The following is a 6,875-nucleotide window of genomic DNA, read 5'->3' on the forward strand; positions in this document are numbered from 1 at the left end:
TATAATATCTGTTTACCTTAGAAAGCATAATTACTCCGAGGAATTCGGAATTCAGTTCTATTGTCAAAATTAGCGATTTATTTAAAAGTCAATTACATTTCAATTGCTTTTAAACGAATATAGTTGCGCAATTGCCCGAGGTAGCATTTTTCAACAAAAATACGATTACCCAGCAAACACAAAAACATCTTTAAAATGTTTTTAAAATGTTGTGTCTAATGTCATGAAAATATCACAAAATAACGTGAGAAAAACATTAAATGTATGGTAGAATATATATCGCTAAAACGTTTTCTAATATATTTTCTAAAATATTTGCATAATATAATTAAAATGTTGTAAAGAAATATCATGATAATGTGAAAAACAATGGCGTATAAAACATTTTGATAATCTTTTAAAAAATATTTTCTAGAAATATTTTCTGAACGTTTGAAAAACATCATGAACATCAAATAATGTTATAAAAATGTTTTTTGGATGTTTTCTTGCAAGTGAGACTGTGCCTAAAAAATGTTTTCAAAATGTTTTAAGAAGATGTTTTTGGTTGATATCTAGATCATATCAATCTAAAAATTTCTGTACTTTTGATTGAGTTTCCTGCTTTTTTAAATAACAAATCATTAGTTAAATTAATTTATACACAGTGATTAATTCTATATACAAACAAGAATAAATCAGTTGTTTTGCTAAGCATATGAAATTTACAATTCAAAGTCTCTGAAAACAAGAAGTATCTACAAATTTTGACACATCCAAAATGGCAGACACAACTCATCATGGTCAAGCCACTTACTAAATATGAAGTCATTCTGTTCATCAGCATTACTAATTAAAGTAATGAAAAATTTGAGAACATTCAACATTTTCAAATACAATGTATAAGCAAACAGGAAACAGGTGCCAGATACAAAAATGTTCACACATCACAGTTCATCACTATCAAGCAGCTCATTAAATATGAACTCATCTTTATCAGCAGTTTTGGGAAAAACAGTGATGAAAATTTTTGTTGGACAAAATCCGACAAATATAGGTGGACAGACGACAGACAGTGCAAGAAAGCCCACATTCCAACCACAATGGTATAATGTTTAGTTTTTCACTCTCAACTTTTATTACCTATCTTATACACATCATGCATATGTCAACCTGAACATGCATGACATATATGCCAATGGACATTATGCAAACATTATACACATTTTTAAGTTCAAGTTACATTGACTAAAACTTTTGTCCCAAATTCAGATTTTTCAATACAACTTCTCTTTCTAAACTAAAACGCTACACTTCTAATAGGGTTACATCTTAAGTCAATAATCATTGATAATTGGCTGAAGAGATGAGAACAAAACACCATTTTACATCAACTATTTGATTTATTTAAGAATACATTGAAAAAGTCAATCAATTGTCTTATTCAAAATCACTTGGAATGTCTTGTAGTGTCTTATATCTTTTTCTTGCTGTGCCATGCTTCTGAAAAAAAAATTAATCTTACATTCATATTTAAACTTCTTGCACATTCCTGTATTATAGAACGATTCACGTTGCCTGAAGGATATACATCCCCTCCCCTTTAAAGTTTTGAAACAAATAACGATGATAGTCTGTCGGAAGGGGACGATAAATGGCTGACCGTGTTAAGAGAGAGCAATATGCCACGCTGAACTTCATTTAGTTATTTAAAAAAAAACACATAAAAAACTTTAGACTAGATATGTGTCCAGTCAAGAGTCTTGTTTCATTATACTCATTGATTTTTTTCTATCATATTTTTTTTCTTTTATTGTTTTGTATAAATCAGGCTGTTGTTTTTCTTGTTTTTTTTAGTTTTCATTAAATGCATTGTATCATGTAGGGGCCTTTAAAAGCCCTGCAACATAATGACATTAAACATCTTATTGTCCTTTTTAAGTGTTAAACTCTGTAGAGTGACATTTGTATCTAAGGGCATATGATACAGTCCTAGAAGTATACTATAGGCACATAATAACTTATCGAAGTGTTACGCATTGTTTTCGCAATGATGATAATAATATAACTTAACTTCCGAGAAACACACAGATGTCATTAAATGAGTTGTTTATATGTATTTGAAATACTTCAAAGGAGAGCAAATATGTTGTTTATGAAAGCACACTGTTGGACTAAAAGATTGATTTATATAAACAACTTGTTTCTATTTTGTCACCAAAAAAATAATTTATTCAAATATCCAGATATCTTTTCTGTATTGTATGCCCTTAATCTTGAATGTAATGCATTGTTTATGCTAAATATTTAAATTAAATATGGAATAACAGTAATTCTGTATGAAAATCTTACTTCAAAAAAAAATTCTCCTGAAAGGTTGTAGACATTCCAAAGAACCTGCGCCACTTCCAAATTGTAAACCTGCATATTGAACTTGTCCTTTGTGGCTTTTCTTTTAGCTCCTGTTAAAAAATAAAATATACATTGTATGTACATTGTGTGTATGAAGCAATAAATATAATTTTAAGCAACAGTTTATATTATCTTGCTTTTACTAAAGTCTTACATAGTCTTTGTATTGTTCATTAAGCTGTTAAGGGAAATTTAATTTACTGTTTTGCAAATACATGCATACACTGATTTTACTAGAAAAAAAATATCTCCATATTCAAATGGTGCTTATATGAGTGTTATTGTAACTTGTTTGTGTGCCTCGGAAACAAGGTATTGAGTCATGCTTATTGCAATAGTTGTTGTTGGTTTAAGCCTGTCAAATTTCTTTTTCATAATGTGTATTTAATGTAGGCAGTTAGTTGTTTTGTTTCGATTGTGTTGAGAAAAATTTAACATTTGTTTGTCAAGGCTTCAAAGTGGACTATATGGCATTGGTTTTCTCAGTTTTGAAAGCCGTACAGTGACCTATAATTTCTTTTATCCAAGTCATTTAAATTCTGCTGGATAGCTGTCTCATACACCTTATCGCTATTTCAGTATTTGGAAATCTGTACCGCTTGAACTTTTTACGTCAGCATACGTCATACAATAATACACCTTATCGCTATTCCCGCTTGACCCGAGAATATATCCTGCTTGAACTTTTGACGTCAAACAACAATCACTTTTCCATTGTGGCATCAGATATTTTTTATGATGACGTCAAAATTGTAAGGGATCTTGTGACAGTTGTGTGATGTCCAGTAATGGCGGACAAATAGCGATAAGGTGTATTACTTTCAATTGTGGTGTCAAATATTTTCTAATATGACGTCAACATTTTACGGGAACTTTTGTGATGTCCATGGCCAGTAATGGCGGACAAATAGCGATAAGGTGTATTGGCAATCAAACACACAAGCCACATATCCTTATAATTTTTTTATATCAATGAACAAATTCATAATTGGTGTACGCAGATGCTTGAACAGTGGCGGATTTAGGGGCCTCGACCCCCTTATGGAGCTACTTATAAGATAAATGTATAGACTATTTACAAGTATCACTCCAAACGTTTGCTTGCCTTGGGCAGGGCCCCCCTTTTTTCAAAACCTTGATCCGCACCTCCAGAAACAGATGTAATTGGTTCCGATTATGATTGAACACACACAATGAATGCACAAGTTTCATCTTAACAGATTAATCATTCTTACCAAGTGAGTATATATCGCGTAACAAACAATTTTCTTGGCTCTCTTAGTCTTTGTTGATATCCTGTCTTCGTTTCGAAATTCAAATTTCAAAATCATTTCCGGTGATAAAACAAAAGTCGATTCCGGAAAAGGTCGGTTTTCCGTAAGGCATATAAACGATACGAAAATTGAACTTAGTACAGTTACAGTTTTAATTTCTTAATTTCTAAAATATACACCAACGAAATGAATAAACATTAAAGATAGGTGATTGTTTATCAATACATTATTGCTTAATTTAATGTTGACTCTTTTGAATTTTAATATAAGAAGGATCTTCAAGATATCAATTAAGGATTTCAACCATAGTATCTTGCTTGTCATGATATTGATGAAATGTAGTACTATATCTTATCCTGAAAAAAAACGAGCTAATTCCACAAAACGTTGTTTGTGGGGTTTTGAATAAAGTTTTTAAAATAAAATGTTATTTTTATATCCGTAAAATGTTGAATAAAATATCAGTAAGACTATTAAGTAATGTGTATGTCAGAATATTTTATAGAAAACATTTAGCTGATATTTTCAGATGTTTTATGTAAAACATTTTAATTTTACGTTATAAAACATTTTATGCAAATAGCAAAACTTTAAATGTTGTTAAAATATAAAATATCAATTGAAGGAAATATTATTTTTTTATATTATAAAATATCTACGGGATATTTTAGAACAATGTTTGAGAACATGAATAAAAGATATTAGCAAATAATTTTTTTTTTAATGTTGTAAAAACATTTTACATAAATGTTAGAAATAAAACATTTCAAAAACAATAAAATAAACATTTTTTTTATGTTTTAATGATATCTTATTGAAATATTTTGTGAGAGACGTCCATATGACATTTAAAAATGTTTTTAAAATGTTGTGTGTTTGCTGGGTATTTGCTTGCAAAAAACAAATGTATTAATAAATAGAAATATAAACGGTACCAATTTTTCTGCACCAGATGATCATTTCGACAATCAACGTCTCTTCAGTGATGCTCGAGGCCAATATATTTTAAAACCCAAAGCTTATTAAAACGATGAAGAGCTATAAACCAAAAAAGGACCAAAAAAGTATAGCCAAAGCCAAGCAAGGAATAAATTTCTCAATGATACCATATATTAAAATCTGGTTTTATATTTGTCATATTGTAGCACTGAATTTATAAAGCATACTTTAATATTATGTTTGATGATTGTCTTTTTCATTTTATTTTTTTAAGTTTTATTGCCCACTTGGTATCTTCGTACTTGTTTTTTATTACAATTATATTTTTAAAATTTAAGATTAGAAATTACAAATAGGTAAATTTCAGCAAAGTTACACAATTCAAAAGTTTACAGGATTTTATTATTTTTTAATTATTAAGTGTTACACCCGTTTCATGTTGCGCTTTTTTTTTTAAATTTTTGGTCGCGTTCTTTTGGCTATGATTTTTGGTCGACTTATGATGTATCCCCTTTGGTATCTTCTATGCATTTTAAAAAATGTCAAATGGATTTTAACCAATATCGAAATCAATCAAATTAATAATGCATTCTAATCTATTTTCGAGGTCATTGGGTAATGAAAACAACAGCAATCATAACTTATTTATTTAAGGCCATGGCCAACATCAATCTTTGAAAACGCTTTGCACCTTGTAGCATGCATCTCTAACAGAAATACCGTTTGAGGAGGTTGTTACATAAGTTTGTCCTGTTTTGAGATGATAACGTTTCAGATAGACATTTCTATTTTCAATGTACGAGTTAGTAACAGTACAAGTTGGTTGAGTACGAGTTGATGATTGTAAGAGTTGTCGTGTACCAATACAAACAACACCATTTACAAAATAGTGATTCCTTTGAATAACTTGCATCAAATCAACAATGTTTCTGGTTTTAAGCTTGCACATACAGGTCATTTCACCCCAGGTGCGGATCCAGGATTTTGAAAAAAGGAGATTGGGTCCACTGGGGTGATATTTAAAAAGAAATTATTTATAGTATGTGTAGCTCCATCAGGGAGTGGGCTCATTGTATCCTTTTTATCCACTACTGCCTCGTATTTGCAAAATTATCACCGAGAGCTAAAACTGTATAATGTGGACATTTAAGTCACATGCTGCATTGTTTTTGCAATTAGTCCATTGTGACTCCACCAATGCCATTACAACTCATACTACATTACGCTAAGTTAAACCGAGGTTGTAACATTATGTCGTTGTTGAAGCTTGAGTGAGACGTGAAATAAAGCTTTGTCCTAGTTTCGAAACTTTAAGGAACTACTGCCGATTAAGCTTGTATAATTTCCGACTTTCGACAGTTTCTGCAATGTTATAGTTAAAACGCAAACGATGTTTAAAGAAAGTGTAAACAATAATCGTAAACAGTTTTATGGAATACACTGCTACATAATTTTCCTATTATGTTTGCGATATCTATACTACTAAAATAACGAGATCGGATGTATTAGCCGGTATGACGTGAAACAACGAATCAATGAATTCAACGTTAAATATAACTAATATAGGACAATGATGTTAATTAGAATTACACTGTTTCAGGCCATTTTGTTTTTCACATAATTAATAACACCAATAATTAACAAGTTCTGGGTCGAATGCGATACCGATACCAATAGTTTATGTCACATGTAGTTTCCGGTTATACGAATACGAATATGAAAGTTTTATTTTCATTCGGTTCACAATAGCAGTACTAACATATATCCGGTTGAAGTAAGAAAACCAGGACTGGTTCAAACAGAACGATTTTGAAAGCAGAGAAAACTTTGCACCTTATAATCAGCATGACTTTATCGGATGAAAATACGAATACTAAAAATCCAGGCTAAAAGTAAGACATATAGGTACTGTAATTTAGTCACGGACCCGATTGCATTCTAGTATTTTATATATTCGAAGTCAATGTGCGTGTACATACATATATATAGATATATACATAATCACTCATTCGAACTCATGCTATTGGGATATCGAGACAACCCTGAAAGCCGAATTATAAGTTCAGTCTAGGTGGCCGAGTGGTCTAGAGCGCTGAACACAGTGCAGACGGTGTTGTCTCGATATCCCAAGAAATTTGTTTTACATGCACACGTATAAAAATTACGGTTTTTATCCAACGCAATCATAGGATTGGACGTTGTTTTCAATTTAGACTTGTTTATATTTTTCCGTTTGGGCTTGTATTATATTTTCCTTTGGGTTTATATGAT

General features: G+C 30.7%; 1 long non-coding RNA gene across 1 annotated transcript; it reads right to left on the reverse strand.

Annotated features, from left to right (window-relative positions):
- Window positions 1-1,362: 1,362 nt before the first annotated feature.
- Window positions 1,363-3,768, reverse strand: LOC127700220 (uncharacterized). The gene is made up of 3 exons (XR_007981501.1): window positions 3,627-3,768; window positions 2,332-2,441; window positions 1,363-1,482 (listed from the first exon to the last, which is right to left on the reverse strand). It is a non-coding gene; the product is annotated as an uncharacterized LOC127700220 (long non-coding RNA).
- Window positions 3,769-6,875: the final 3,107 nt, after the last annotated feature.

This window comes from Mytilus californianus, unplaced genomic scaffold, assembly GCF_021869535.1.
Source record: "Mytilus californianus isolate M0D057914Y unplaced genomic scaffold, xbMytCali1.0.p SCAF_5, whole genome shotgun sequence".
Lineage (NCBI taxonomy): Eukaryota > Metazoa > Mollusca > Bivalvia > Mytilida > Mytilidae > Mytilus > Mytilus californianus.